This window comes from Erpetoichthys calabaricus, chromosome 2 (genome assembly GCF_900747795.2).
Source record: "Erpetoichthys calabaricus chromosome 2, fErpCal1.3, whole genome shotgun sequence".
NCBI classification, from domain to species: Eukaryota; Metazoa; Chordata; class Cladistia; order Polypteriformes; family Polypteridae; genus Erpetoichthys; species Erpetoichthys calabaricus.
Window position 1 is genome coordinate 85,619,437 of NC_041395.2, and position 16,501 is coordinate 85,635,937.

The following is a 16,501-nucleotide window of genomic DNA, read 5'->3' on the forward strand; positions in this document are numbered from 1 at the left end:
GATATTTCTTGAATATTTAATTGGAGGTTTGTTATAAATCAAGTCTGTTAAAAGGAACAAAAATGGCTGTTCTTTTTAAGGAAAATCAATTGCTTTAAAATCAACAAAACTGCAATGATACTATTTATTTACTTTTATTAAGTCTGTTTTCTCTTTTGGTTTTATGTGTTGGAATCTTAATAATAAGAACAAAAACTGTCTGACAACATTGTTAAAATTAGCAGTAAAATTACTAGCTTGCAGCAGCCCACACTTACTGTGCTGTATCACAAAGAAATTTGAAAGAAGGCTAAATCATTTCTGTCAGACAGCAGCCATCCTTGGTTTCCTAAGTTTGATTTGTAGCCACCCACCTGCAGATTTTGATTCCCAAAAGTGAAGAGCAACAGATTTAAGAACTCTTTTACCCCAGAACTGTGAGCTTTTCGATTCTGGCAGTTCTAGAGATTCTAGCGAGTTCTTAGTTATTGCTGTGTATTGTTGAAGTTCATTATTTATTTTAGTACAAGTAGAAATCTTATGGGTGTGTGTACTGATTGTAACAATTGTTATATGTTGTATCTTGGCTTATTTTCTTATATCTGTGTAACAATGTCTTATGTTTTGTAATTTCGTGACTTTAAAAAATCACTTCATTCACGTTTTTTAAATAATTTGTTTATATATAGCGTTATCCTCTACTTATATAGTTAAAAGCTCATAACCACTGTATTTGTGTTACATGTAGACTTAAGAAAGTTGTGCATCACAAAACCTGCAAAAGAAAAATAAAGTATCAATAATTATAAACTATAACCATAAGATAAGGTTTCAAGATCGCCTGAAGCTGACAATCTCAGTCACTTTCCCAATCTGAAATGTCCCATATTAACTTGCTGTACAATACGGTATATTAAGTAAAACAATGCTGTATTAATAAATGAAACTTTGAGTAGTTTGTACAGTGATGGATTTTGTGAAGCTTTATTCTATGCACCTTGGCCTTTCATTCATACTTACTGTTAGAGTTGACTTTACTGAAATGTCCCTCTGAGCCACACCAGGAAGTAGAAAATGTAAGAATGAAAAGGAAACATCGTGAGGTATTTTCTTTTCTTATCTGTGTATTTATATGACAAAACAGAAATGTATATCTATTTTTTTTACTAACTGCATATATTCATATTATGACTACACCAGTGTTTCCCAAGCTCGGTCCTGGGGACCCCCTGTGACTGCAGGTTTTTGTTCCAACCAGATTCATAATCAGTGATAACACCTGAAAACACTGATTTCATTTAATTAGCTAGTATTTTTTTCTTTTATTCTACATTCAGAAAAGCACAGCAGCATGATTTTTACATTTATAAGACATTTAGAAATATTTCTGCTTTTTCTATAGATTTAAATGTTTAACTCTCTTTTGTTGATTTCATTATATTTTGCCCTTTCTCTGTGCAGTTTTTCCCCTTCGTTGTATCTTATTAATGTCAATTAAAAACGAGCAGAGCAGACACCCAGGCAAACAACACTGAATAAGCAAAGGCTGCAAGTACTTCAGCATTAGACCCACTAATTAGTAAATAATGGATTAATTAAACAATTAGAACACCTAGAAAAGTAGAATGAAAATCAAGATGAAAATATTGTTAAAAAGAAAAAAAAATACATTATTCCCATATAACTGCTTGGTACATTTAAAATATATATTATATATATATATATTATATATATACATATATATATATATATATATATATATATATATATATATATATATATATATATATTACCAAACTTAGTTTTCTAATTTCTATATTGTTCCCAAAACACAGAACTTGGGAAGTAACACATCACTTAATAAGCCCAGGAGTCCAATTAAAAGCAAAAGCTGGTTGGAACAAAAACCTGCAGCCACAGGGTGGCCACCGGACCGAGGTTGGAAAACACTGGACTACACATTTCCTAGTTCTCTATATTAAAAGTGCTCTGAATAAATTACCTATTTTTACTTTAGCCACAACAGATAATTTTTCCTTAGTAATGTAAATATTTAAGTATCAAACCGTGTTTGCAAACATGGGTGATATGAAAAGGTATCTGTCAGTAGTCATTATTCATATTGCTTCAGAGCATACAATAAATACATGCATCCAACCCGGTTTGTACAGTTTGGTGTAACTGAAAGCTGAAGCCTATTCCAGAGCACCAGGCACAAAGCAGAGACCAGTTCTGTATGAGCCATCCATCCACACTCACAAAGAGCCAAATTGTAATTGCCAACTTAACCTAACATGCATGGGATGTGGGAAGAAAGCTGAAGTACCTTGAGGAAAGCCCACAGAGACAAGGGAAGAATGTGTAATCTCTCTGAAAAATATTTTCACAGATTTAATAATAGCTCATGTTTATTTTTTAAATTTCAAAGTGATTATATTCGATAATATATGTGAATAAAAACTAATATTCAACATGGGTTAGAAATTTTCTAAACCTGGAAAATTATGTGCTTATTAAAATACATGTTAACAGATCCTGGCAGACAACTAGAAATATAATTATTATCTATTTGTCACAAACAAAAGATAACATTTGTCCAGTATTGAAATATGCAAATAGAATTAAACACGCTGTGTCCCAAAGGTCACATTGTTTAGCAACGTAAGCCTATACAGATCTTATATGTTAATAAAAATATATATACATATATTTTTTTTAATATTTTTAATGTTTTATTTTACATTTGCTGTATATTTTAAGAACAGTAAAACAATTGTGATGGGAACAAGTCATTGAGTCACTTGTCAATCCTATTCTCCTGTCCAAAATAACATCAAGTCCAGATTTGTAGGTTGTTAAATTCCTATTCCTATTACCACACTACTTAGTAATTTAGTCCATATGTCTGTGATTCATTGTGTAAAGAAAACTTTGTATCATTTGAGCAGAATTTGCTCTTACCAAGTTTCCAGCCATGCTCTTCTGTTCCTCTTAGTGAATTTATTTTAAAGTAACAGCTGGAATGCACTTTACAAATTCTTTTCATAATTTTAAACACTTCAATTATGTCACCTCTTGCTTAAACTGAAAAGGTTCAACTCTTTTAATGTCTCCTCATAGTTTTTATTATTTAGTCCCAAAATCAGCCTAGGTGCTCTTCTTTGGACTTTCTCTAGTTCTGCTGTGTCTTTTTTATAATATGGAGAACAAAACTACTCATTATAAAATACAGTGAGGTTTCACTGCAGGTAAGGCTACACATCATGATACATAAGAACATCCCATTAGCTTTCTTTATCACTTTTGCACACTATCTGGATTTAGAAAGTGATATGTCCACTATGGCTCCCAGGTCCATCTCATAAGGAAAGGCAGCTGGAGATAGGCAGGCCTGGTCTCTTCAAATAGAGTGAAGACGACAGTAACATATTTCTTTAGAATGAAGGAACCTGTAAAACAAAGAATTCATAAATTAAGGTGCCAGTTTTGGGACATGTTTTGTTTTGAAAATCTGGTAACAACTGTCATTCTAAAGGTTTTCCTTTAGTGCAGGGAAAATGCTTGGCTAGGAAGTTCTTCAATGGATTGTACACTGGTAGTAGTGACATTACACATGCAAATGGAGGCACTATTCGCCATTATATAGGAGTCATGGAGATAATTACTACTGGAGCATAGATGGGAATGGTAGACTCTGGAGAAAGATGAAAAGGTGAAGTAGGAGTTACCTATTTCAATAGATAGCTTACTATTTCTCACTTTAATAAAGTGTCGTGGGATTGGCTTTGCCTTTTAAGGGGATGCTAGCATGAATCAAGTGGCTCTGTAAGTGGCTACAATCCTGCTCACAGTGCCAATTGCATCCAAAAGAGACACATGTACCTTGGGAATGTGTTTTCAGAATTGCAGCTCATACTTTGAGCCTACACATATCCCTTCGCAATATCAATGGCAGAGGTAGGACAAGAGAAATGTTGCACAGAAAGAAGGATATATTTAACTTGCTTTAAAATACAGCTTTCACTCATAAATACATTACATATTCATTTGTTAGCTGATAGCTAAGCTGTCCAAAATATCTCATCCAAATACCTCTTAAAGGTTGTCAAGGTTGTTTCCACCAATATAGCACATAATTGATTATCTGCTTTTGCAATACATACCTTAACCTTCTTCTGCCAAAATGGAACCCTCCACCTGCTCTTATCACTAACCTTCTTTAATGTCCTATTTTACATTCTTCAGATTGTCATAGGTGCCTGGAAAAATGTGCCTATTTAACTGACTCAACTAAACTCCAGAGAATATTATGTGAAGAAGTTTTTAATTTTTTGTTAATGAAAGTTAATTATGTAGCTGTATTGCTCTGAAATGGCATAGCCTTTCAATTTTTTCTTTAAATACAGTATGTTTTAGACACAAGGCACGTAAAGTATGAGGAAAGTGTTGAAAATGTACTAAATGTACTAAATGTAATATAGTACAGATGCCAATTATTGTATAGTAAAACATTTATTTATATACCAGTCCCCTCCAATGAGTCAGCTCCTTAATATGGGGGAGTGGTTTATATGTCAATGATCCCCCTGACTGATGCCATCAGGAGGTGTGTACACCTGGTAGAGCCATCTATGGTGGTAAGGTCAGAGGTGAGGTCTTGACTAAGACTGACTCCAACCTCAGTCCAACCAAGTGTCCATATGAAGTGGAGCAACTTCATGCTATCTCTTGTTATCCTGCACACAGCTTGCCATGTGGATACCTGACAGGAAGTGAAATGGTGTGACTGAGGATTGCACATCCTCACCACCACTAATATCAACAACTCCACCTTTTCCTTCAAAGCGATGGGTAAAAGATGAATATACCAATCGTTGTTACTTCTTATTAAGAATAGATTTCACTATTAAAGTCTTTTTTCAGCTTATATTTTATTATACATCAAACATTATCATAGTTGATGTTAAGAGAGTTGGCATTCAGGGGTCAGTACTAGGGCTACTGCTATTTGTTATATATAAATAATTTGGATAGGAAAATAAAAAATAAGATGGTTAAGTTTGCTGATAATATAAAGCTAGGTGGATTGCTGGATAATCTAGAATCAGTAAAATCATTACAGAGAAGGGCAGCATACAGGTTTGGGCAGATTTGTGGCAGATGAAATTTAATGCAAATAAATATACAGTATTACATGTAGGAAGTAAAAATGTTAGATATCAATACACAATGGGAGGTCTGAGCCATACACCTTATGAGAAAAATTTAGGAATCATAGTGGACTTGTTACTATCAACCTCCAGACAGTGTTCAGAAACCATTAAGAAGGCTAACAGAATGTTAGGTTATATAGCACGAAGTGTAGAGTACAAGTCCAAGGAGGTTATGCTCAAACTTTATAATGCATTGGTGAGGCCTCATCTGCAGTACTATGTACAGTTTTGGTCTCCAAGCTACAAAAAAAAATGATAAAAACATAAAAAGGAGGTGAGCCTTTTCAGTTTAAGTTGAAGGAGATTGACAGGTGACATGACTGAAGTGTTTAAAATTATGAAGGCAATTAGTACAGTGGATCAAGTGAGTTCAGCAAGAATACAGGAATACAGCTGGAAACTTGTTTAGGGTGAAATAAACACAAACAGGATTTTTTTCTTTACACAGAGAACCATAGACAAAAGGAAAAAGTTACCATGTAGAGTAGTAGACAGCAGGACTTTAGGGAACTTCAAAACTTGATCTTTTGGAAGATCTAAGTGGGTAGGACTGGCGAGGTTTGTTGGGTTGAATGGCTTGTTCCTGTCTAAATTTTTCTAAGGTTCTGATAATTAAATTAATTGCAGATAGTGGTGAAAATGTAAGCACTTTTTACTGAAGTCTTCTAAAACTATAACTTGACTTGCTTGCTTGAATGTAATCATTATAACTTAAGACTTGACTTAAAACTTGAAAGTAAGAACTTCAAGCTAACCTGAGACTTGCATATGCATAGTCCTATCTCTGGCTGGCAGAATACAATAATAACAAAACTCAACAGTAACTAAAATTGTATAAACCAGATAAATATATAAAATAAATAATTAAAAATGCCTAAACTAAATTAAAAAATAATTAAAAGTTTAGGAGCATAGCATTTGAAGGCTCAAGCCCCAAATGTGTTGTACCTGTATTATAGAACCAGAAGAAGATGGTCATCACTGGTGCGAAGAGTTGAGGCACATAACGCTTTATCAAATGGATAATTATTAGGGCCCACGATTTACCGCGGCCCGTGGAATTTAATGCCACGCCACGGAATTTAGGGTTTTGCAGTGGTAAAACGCCCCGCCACAGAATTAACCTAACTGCCGCGGAAAATACCAAATCTGAATGAAATCTCACCATTTGAGGCATATTGATATTAGTATGATTAGTTTTGATTACTTCTTTAAGATTCTTTTTTTAGCCTATTGCATCATCTCATCATCCGTTGGAAGAGTAAACATTAATTTTTTAAGTCGATTTATAGCATTGGTGGTACTTGTAGCAATTTTTAAATCGATTTATTGGCCGTGGTAACAATTTGACCTATCATGTACTTTACAATCAATTAGGCTTATTTAAATTTAGTAAAATTAATCTTTGAGTATGGCCAATAACAATAACAAGCAACGCAATAAAACTGCACTGAATATTGGACCGGAACAGCGAGTTAAAAGAATTTGGACAGGATAAATTCTACACCGAAGGTGGTTTACTGTGGTGCAAGACTTGTAATGAACCTTTTAGATGCCAGACTATAACTGATCATCTGGGGACAAAAAAGCACACAGAGCATGCAAATAAACGACAACATGAGGCCACGAATGACCCCACAAGCAGCAAACAACAAAGTACTATTGCCGGATGCATTGAACGATCAACTGCTGCAACAGCTGCCAAAGATATGTTAGTGATGGAACTGGTTGAAGCATTTATGGCAGCCAATATACCACTGGAGAAAGTTGACAGCCCTACCATGCGTAGTTTTATGCAGAAGAACCTGAAGGGTGGTGGTGGAATACCGCAGGTTAATACACTTAGGGGGTTCTATTCAATAAGGGCGCGCACAAAAAAGCGAGCTTCAAAAGGGCGACCTCAATTGGGCGTAGCAAATAAAGGCGCGCGTAAATAAAGGCGAGCTTCAAAAGGGTGACCTCAACTGGGCGCAGCGAATAAAGGCAAACGCAACAAAATTATTACAGAAAATTTATTAGATAAAGGTAATGATTGAACGTATAAAAAGGCGAAAGCAAGAATATTAAAATGCCGTGCTCAATTGAGGTCGCCCTTTTGAAGCTCACCTTTATTTATGCGTGCCTTTATTCGCCGCGCCCAATTGAGGTCGCCCTTTTGAAGCTCGCCTTTTTGTGCCCGCCCTTATTGAAGGATACCCACTTGGGGAACTAACTATACGTTACAAGAATTTTCAGCCAACAACAGGCTAATATAATAGCAAAGCTAGCCGGACAGAAAGTGGTCGTTATTGCCGATGAAACAACGGATGTTGTTGGACGTTATGCTGTGATGTGCTTATTCAACCGCTCAATGCTTTTTAACCAGATGAATGCACAGCAATGTTAGTGAACACAGATTTTTTTAACCGAAGTGAACAATGTAAGCATTGCACAGCTAATTATCCGTACTCTGACTGAGGTTAATGTACACTTCAATGACGTTGTAGCGTTTGTTACAGATAATGCAGCTTTTATGAAAAAATTTTTTCATGACAGTTTGCGAGGAATACTGCCAAATGCCGTTCACGTCACATGTTGGGCCCACATCCTGTCATTAGTTGGAGAAGAGTTTCGTGAAGCACTACAACTTTGTGATATGCTGGCTGCTTCTGTCAAGGCCATATTCTCCAAAGCATCAGGACGTTGTGCTATATCTTCATCATCTGCAACAAATGAAAGTTGAAAAGGCAGTCATGCCGCCAACTCCAGTCATCACAAGATGGAACTCTTGGTTCGAGGCTGTGATGTATCACGCTGAGTATCTAGACTATTATATCTCGTTCGTTGCTACTGAAATCGAACACAGTGAAGCTACAGTCCAGTTAAAGGAGCTGTCAGCGTTGCTGCAAAGTACTGATAAACTTAACGAGCTGAGAGCTGAACTTGAATTTGTATCTGTTCACTGCCAGCCAATTATGAACACTCTGACTTCTTTTGAGGCACAGTTATTCATGGCTGTCAATGTCTACAACAAAGTGTCTGACTTACTGTCTTGCTTGAAATCGTCCGGATTTCCAATTGCAACCAGCAGCTGTGAAGATGCAAACCACAATGCTGCTGCTAAACTTGAAGTATATTTTGTGGGAACCAAACAGCCGGCAATAGACCTATTCAGATCTGTGAGAATATTTGATCCATGACAGCTACCACTCTTATCGAAGAATTTTGCTGATCATGCACAATCAGTGCCAGCAATGACGGCTACAGCAGATGAATGGCAAGCTTATCTGGACATAGCATCTTGTGAAGTAATTCCAACTGATATCACTGCTTTTGGGCGTGCCTTAGAGGACAGACTGCCTCGCTTAGCAGCTCTTGCTAAAGTTTACATTGCATTGCCAATCTCTTCTGTTGAGGTGGAACGTTCGTTCTTAAAATATGGATCGGTGTTGTCACCACTGCAATATTCTCTGTCACAAGAAAACCTACGAGCTTACAGTTCCATTTTCTTCAGCAATAAATAAACAATAACTTTAGGAACATTATTCGATTGTTTGTTGAGAATAATATTATGCCTACATATCTTTCAGCATCGTTTGCCTAAAGCAAATCTGTGGATTAATATGTGCGGATGTGAACACTTTGATATACCTATTTGATTAGTGTTACGAATTATGATTGATTATTATTAAGGATTAAGAATAAGAAAAATTGCATTTATTTTGCTTGGGTTACGAATTAGTTTTATGGAGTTCTGGTACTGCATTTGCTGCGCCGCGGTACGCCAAGGAATTTAAAAAAACATGCCATGGAATTTACGATTTCTTGCCACGGTAAATTGTGGGCCCTAATAATTATGAAGGAAGTGCATTATGTAGTGCCTTGATGGTTGAATGAATATGCATTTCAGTTGGATGCCAATTCAAATGGCATAAAATTGGGTTTACACTACAGTAGAGCACATCTTGGTACATGTCAAAGGAGAAGTGACTGAATCCTGGAAAATTTGAAAATTATAGAACTGGATTGGATCAGTTTGGCAGTTCAATATATAAAACATTACAATTTTCTGAGCAAGAAAGAAAAAAAAACATTAATTGGTATTTTCATCAAGAGTGAAACTAAGGTATACACAAATGTTTACAATTTTCCTTAGATGGAAATAAGCAAGTTCACAAATGGCTTTTGCTTTACCTAATCCTACACATAAAACCTGAGTTTTGTCCATATTTTAAAAGCAAATAGTGTGTGCTCATCCATTTATGCAGCAAATTTCGTTAAAGTAATCAATATACCAAAATACACCAAAATCAGCTAAAGCATCCTTATTGATCTCTATATAATGCTGAATAACATGGACATAAATATGGAATTGTAAACCTGCATTACAAATAATATTTGCTAAAGAACTACTGTACATGCAGGAAAGAGTGATGTTCCAAAATTTGGTGATTAAATGTCAAATAACAGCTGAAAGGCACAGTTCAACAGCACAATATTCAATACTTGGAACAGAGCAGTTTCAGTGATATGAGCCTTTTGAAATCCAGACTGAAATTGCTCAAAAAGATTGCTTGGTTAAGAACTGATACTTCAATTTGTTTGCAGCACATTTTTTCCAAAATTTTAGAAAGGAAAGGAAGATAAGATAAAGGAAGATAATTAGCACAATCAGAAATATCCACATTTGTTTTTTCAAGACATGCTAAGTAACTGCAGTACTGAAACTATTAGGGACTACACCAGATAAACTAACATACCGACCAAATTAAGAATTACAGGTAAAAGATTAAGAGGGAGTACATTCATCAGAAATTATATATGAATGGTGTCTAGCCAGCAGTAAGTAGTTTTAATGAGCTAAAGAAATGAGAGCAAAGGGCAAATTACATTACTGAAGGGTAATTTTGAACTAAGCTAAAAGGTGTAAGGTTTTAATCTTATTTATAAAGTAACCCTTTTAATTCTGACAGTCAGAATCAGATTAAACTGGAACTGTAAAAGCCTTTTGAGAAGAAAGAAGACTGTTTATTGCAGATAATAAGAAGTACATGATTCGATTTATTTGCTGTAATTAGTGTAAAAAAGTCATGTTTTTCTATACATTTCTCCTTTATTCATCAAATGCTACTTATGAATTTCAAAGTGAATAGAATTCCAAATCTTTATACTTACACCACAAAATATGGCAACATTAAGTACTGAGTACAAACTTTTGGATCTTCTTACTTTATAACCTAGTGCTAACAATCCTTTAAAAAGAAATGGCAACAAGACAAAAAATGGGTCATTTTCCATTGCCACATGTTCACTGAAGATACATTAATTGATGCTGTTCCAGCCCCATGCTATATACGAATGAAAAGTTTAAAGAGCTAACAATCTTTTAAAGAAAAGCAGTCTTAAACTAACAAAACTAAAAGCAAAAAAGAAATGGTAAGACTTCTTGCATTAATTCCTTGCTCACTTGACAACTATTGCTACCTTTGCCCTTGTGGCCACTGGGAGGCCAGAGATGAAAAGCATGCCGCAGCAACTCCATAATAAATTAAAATTGCTTTTATTTTTTAAATATTAAATATTAAACTATGCTCTTTTATCAGCATCATGAATCTTAGTAGTGTTGTGGAAAAAAACTTCCCTCTGTCTTCAAAGAAGGTAGTAACGGAGCCCAGATGAAAAGGCAGGACTTTTCTTTGTTTGCACAGAGTATGCGCAAATGTCTCAATCCATGGAGACAGCAATCAATAAAACAATACATTCTCAATTATATTTTTCAATTGTCATTACCTCATCTAATTCATCATGTCATCTGACTCTTTTATCCAATCAAATAAAGCCACAAATAATTTCTGACTCTTGTTGATTCTCCCATTATTCCAAATGCTGCCTTGTTGATAGGGGTGTTTTGTGGATTGTCCTATTGATCTTAGCACCGTTTCATAGGATGGGTGTTTGGGTTTTCCCATTAGCTTATTCTCGCTTTCTAGAGGTGTGTTTGTTACTCATTTACCTCATTCTAACCTTGCAAAACTCAAGTTGTTGGTTTCTCAAGGGGGTAAAGACCTCACATGCTCAAACATTAAGCTATGTTTAGTTAACCTTTGAGTTACTGTCAGTCCTTTTCCTTATGTCTTAATAATTCATAGTTAAAACTTCACTTAAGTATATACATGCGATAAATTGTAAAAGACTAATATATATATAAATCCATCCATTTTCTAACCCGCTGAATCCGAACACAGGGTCACGGGGGTCTGCTGGAGCCAATCCCAGCCAACACAGGGTACAAGGCAGGAAACAATCCTGGGCAGGGTGCCAACCCACCGTAGGACACACACAAACACACCCATACACCAAGCACACAGTAGGGCCAATTTAGGATCGCCATTCCACCTAACCTGCATGTCTTTGGACTGTGGGAGGAAACCCACGCAGACACGGGGAGAACATGCAACAGTTCCCCAGGTTTTCGTCCTGCACCCATCTTGAACAACAAAAGGAACAGGAGATTACTATGACAACCCAATTGAAGGTAGTCAGCCCAAATGATCTGCTCTGGCCTATTTGTGGCTATTACACTCCTGATACCAGTTTGCACTGGGTATTGAAATGGAAAACAGAGATGCAAAACAGGGTTACCATTTAGGCCTTTCATTATTAATTAATTACAAACTGCACTGCCCCACAACCTCTGAACTCGAATGCAAACTTCTCTGCTGCAGGAGCAATTGGAATGCATCTACAATAACAAATATGAATACTTCTGAACTGACCTGAATCTAACTGTTACTTCACCGATTCCAATCAATTTATGTTAATAAGTGTCAGTCACCTGAGATCTCACCCTTTCGGGGAGCTCCCAACTACCTGCTATCTCATTCTCATTCTTCAACTTTGTTGTCCATTCTTTTAATCTTTCTGTCCGGTCCAGTATATGCACTTTGTCCACTCCTTGCTCTCTCTCCCAAGTCCAGTCAGCCGGATGTATTTTTTACATCTTGCTCGTTCTCTCCAATCTGGCCTCCATCTATTTTGCAGTAACTTCCCTGCAACATCACAAAATGTTTTCAATCCAGCATTATCCAGTTTAGAGCTGTGTTGAGCAGTAATCTATCTCAGCAACTCTGGACATAAAACATAAAGCACAGTTGAATCTATCGCACTGGAAACTCACAGATACTCATTTATTCTAGAACAATTTACACTTGCCAACCTACCTAAACTTAATAACTTTGGGATATGAGAAAACAACTGGACTACACTGAGAAAATTAACACAACACAGATATATTTTGAGTTGGAATTCAAAATTTTTCTATGTGCAAGGCAATACCGCTTAGTCACTAGGCTCATTTTAAAAATTCGTCTTGTATGGCCTCTATTGGCAATGAAGTGAAGCTTAAATTTCACAGGAATTTGAATTAAAAGTGCAGTTAAAGCTGTGCATTTTATACCAAATTATGTGGTCAGGAAAACTGTTCTGTTCAAGCCATACTTTCTTGTTTTCTATTGCCCTTTATATTCACTTGAGTCAGGATTTTCATTATAAAAATGTATAAAATTGTCAGCACTAAGTTAATAGGCCACATTTAATAGGGTCCAGTGGGGCCTGGGTGTATTTCTCAAAAGTTGTTTTTTTTTCTTGCATGTTAAAATAGAGAAACATACCATACTACATAAATTAGGGATTAGTGTCATGGTTGGGTGGCACGGTGGTGCAGTGGTAGCACTGCTGCCTCGCAGTTAGGAGACCCAGGTTCGCTTCCCGGGTCCTTCCTGCGTGGAGTTTGCATGTTCTCCCCGTGTCTGCGTGGGTTTCCTCCCACAGTCCAAAGACATGCTGGTTAGGTGGACTGGCGATTCTAAATTGGCCCCAGTGTGTGCTTGGTGGGTGGGTGTGTTTGTGTGTGTCCTGCGGTGGGTTGGCACCCTGCCCAGGATTGGTTCCTGCCTTGTGCCCTGTGTTGGCTGGGATTGGCTCCAGCAGACCCCCGTGACCCTGTGTTCAGATTCAGCGGGTTGGGAAATGGATGGATGGATGTCATGGTTCAAATTTAGCTTGAGTGAAGTCAATTCGACCTATATATTTTGTATATAGTATTTTCCTCTTTAACATGTCCTATGGTCACTTCTGTCGACAAACAGATCCCCAAGCAGCTATTTAAATGACCAAAAAGTTGATTGATTTTGCTGTCTGTACACCCGTGTCAACAGCAATGTGGTGGTCCGAGTAAACCTCCGTTACACACCTCATGACAAAATATCTAACAAACAAAAATGAAGTATATAAAGAATAAAAAATTTTCCAGCTTTCCACCAATTCATCAACCCACTTATCCAGAGCAGGGATATGAGGAAGCTGGAGCCTAATTCAGCAAACACACACCACGCACAAACATCACAGGAAAGTTTTTCAAAACAGTTAACCCAGTCCAAGAACACATTACGCAATTCATACATATTCCAACTTGTTTAAAAATAAGAAAGTCTGTAGTTTGCCTCAAGTACAATAAGCACATAAAAAAGTTTTTTTTGTTATTTCAATATCGTTAACAGAACTTGTGCATTTTTTCATCATTTCAGACTTTTAAACGCGTTAATGTAAGTGAGATTTAGGTTATAATATAACTTTATATTACGAGTAATTTATATGTGACTTGATACATTATGCAAATATGTAGCAGCACGGTTACGACTCTTTAAAATGCATATGTTTCGTGTGCCAGCCCTCCCCGTATCCCCCATAGAGCTGTCAAAGTGCTACCATTAGCCACTACCTATACCAGGGGTACTCAAAGTTTTTGAATGCCAGTCCACATTCAGTTAGCCACCAACTATCGGGGTCCGCTATAGCCAGGTTTACCGTGTAGGTCTGTAGGACTGTAGGTGTAGGTCTGTAGGAGGCTAGTAATAGATTCAACGCAAATGATAAAATTTTTACAGAAGACCAAGACATGCACAAAACATGGAAAACAATTCAAAAAAGTCACATGACTACTTGCAATTAACACACCAATTACAACAGTTAGTACATAAATGATTGTCACTCAGTGTGAAGTGTGGAACTGTTGTTTCGATTTCATAATGGCAGCATAGTTCGGTGAGTAACCAGTCAGTGCAATTCTTACTGCATTCCTGAGGTTCTGGTCGGTAAATACACTTCTATGTTTCGTCTTGATAGTGTTCATAGTGGAGAATGCACACTCACAAGAATATGTTGAACCAAACATAGTGAGCACGGAAATCGCCAGTTTCTTTGCAGCAGGATACTGAGAATCTGGAACAAACTTTGACCAAAAAAATTGTTATGCCGACTTCGTTCAATTTTGCTTTCAAAACGTGAGAAGCTTGCAAATCAACTGCTTCCATTTGCAACAGTGACAGGTTTGAGTCCATTCACCGTCAGGCTGGACAATGAAAGGATCAGCAACAAACAAAAACACAGGCTTCAGTTTTTTTGAAATCCTTAAAACGTTTATCAAACTCGACCTTCAAATGATGTAGAAATGTGGAAATCAACTGAAAACATGCCTGTTGATCAGCTGTCATGTAGCTCCTCAGGTTTGGGAAATGCAGCATCTTGCCACCTTCCATGTCATTGATGAAAATGCTGTTTTGTTTCAAAGGCACAACATTTTTCTTGCAATTCGACAACGGTTTTGTCTGCACCCTGAAGTGACAAATTCAGTGTATTTATATGTCCCATAATATCAACAAGAAATGCCAGTAGTGCGACCTTGTCACTGTCTTGAATAAATGTTAAAAATTCTGCAGCTTCTTTGTATTCAAGGACTGCAGGAAGTCAGCTACATCTTCACGGAGATTCCAGAACCTTTCCAACACACGACCCTTGCTTAACCATCTGACGTCATTGTGAAGCAGCAAATCTCCAAATTCTGCAGACATCTCTTCAAGAAAAGAACGAAACAGACGATGCTGCAGAGACGAATTACATCGTAAAAAATTCACTAATTTCACAAGAGTTGACATCACTTCCGCCAGTTCGTCACAAAGTTTTGAACAGAGGGCAGACTGATGAATGATGCATTGATAAGCAACAAGGTTGGGCTGAAGTGCCTTCATATGAGTGACAAGTCCTCTATCTTTACCAGTCATTGCTGGTGCCCCGTCTGTTGTAAGGGAAACCATTTTTGTTACATCCAATCCAGCTGCGTGCATAAACTGCGATAATGCTGAAAACACGTCCTCACCGCGGGTCTGTTTTGCTAGCGGTAGTAATGTCAGAAACTCTTCAACAAAATTATGGCCATCACAAAATCTTGTGAACATACAGAGTTGAGACATGTCAGTTTTATCAGTGGATTCATCGCACGCGAGAGCAAACAATTCAGCCTGTTTAAGATCTGATATTAACTGACCACCGACCACATGTGAATTTCCCATTGGGATTAATAAAGTATCTATCTATCTATCTATCTATTGTCAGAAAGGTCATCTGCACGACGACTAGCAGTACTGTCTGATAATGGTATCTGCTGAATCAGTTCAACACACTTTTTGTCGCTAAACAGAACCGAAGAAGCAGACATCATGCATTCTTTAACAACCTCTGCATCAGTAAATGCTTTCTTATGTCTGCCAAGAACCCAAACAATGCGTAGCGAAGCTTCTGTAACATTTGATTGTGTGGTGGTCGCTTTCGTCATCAGTGATGAACTCGCTACCAACGACGACTTAAGGGCGTCGATCTTATGCGAACGGAGCTCTGACTTTGGTGGATAATTCGCATTGTAAAAAAGACCAAAAAATGCCAGTAGACCAAACGCAAATTTTATATGCCAAACAGTTTTCAAAAATGCCAGATTTCAGTTATTTGGCATAAAAAATGCCAGTTGGCAACCCTGCTACAGAGTAAATAATAAAACAACAATAATTTTGGTGCTTTTATATTCGGACTTTTGACTTACGCAGAAGACAGTCGCGGTCCGCCAAAAACGTCTTGGCGGTCCGGATTGTGGACCGCGGTCCGCCGTTTGAGTACCCCTACCCTAACCTATACTATAGTGCACCTAGCATCTGCTCCTAAACTGCCAATGCTGATCCTGAAATTGCAGTCTTCTTATACTACCGGTTTAACAAGTAATACAAGTAATTCTTTCTTTCTTTCTTTCTTTCTTTCTTTCTTTCTTTCTTTCTTTCTTTCTTTCTTAAAAGAGCAACAATAACAGTCACCATCTGTTTATCGTAAATTTTTCGTGCCATTCTGTATCGTCTTTATCAATAAACTTTCTAGGGCTGTCACCCGCTTCCTCATTCTAATCATGTTTCTTTAATTGCAGAAAGAAAAGAAACTTTCTAGGGCTGTCA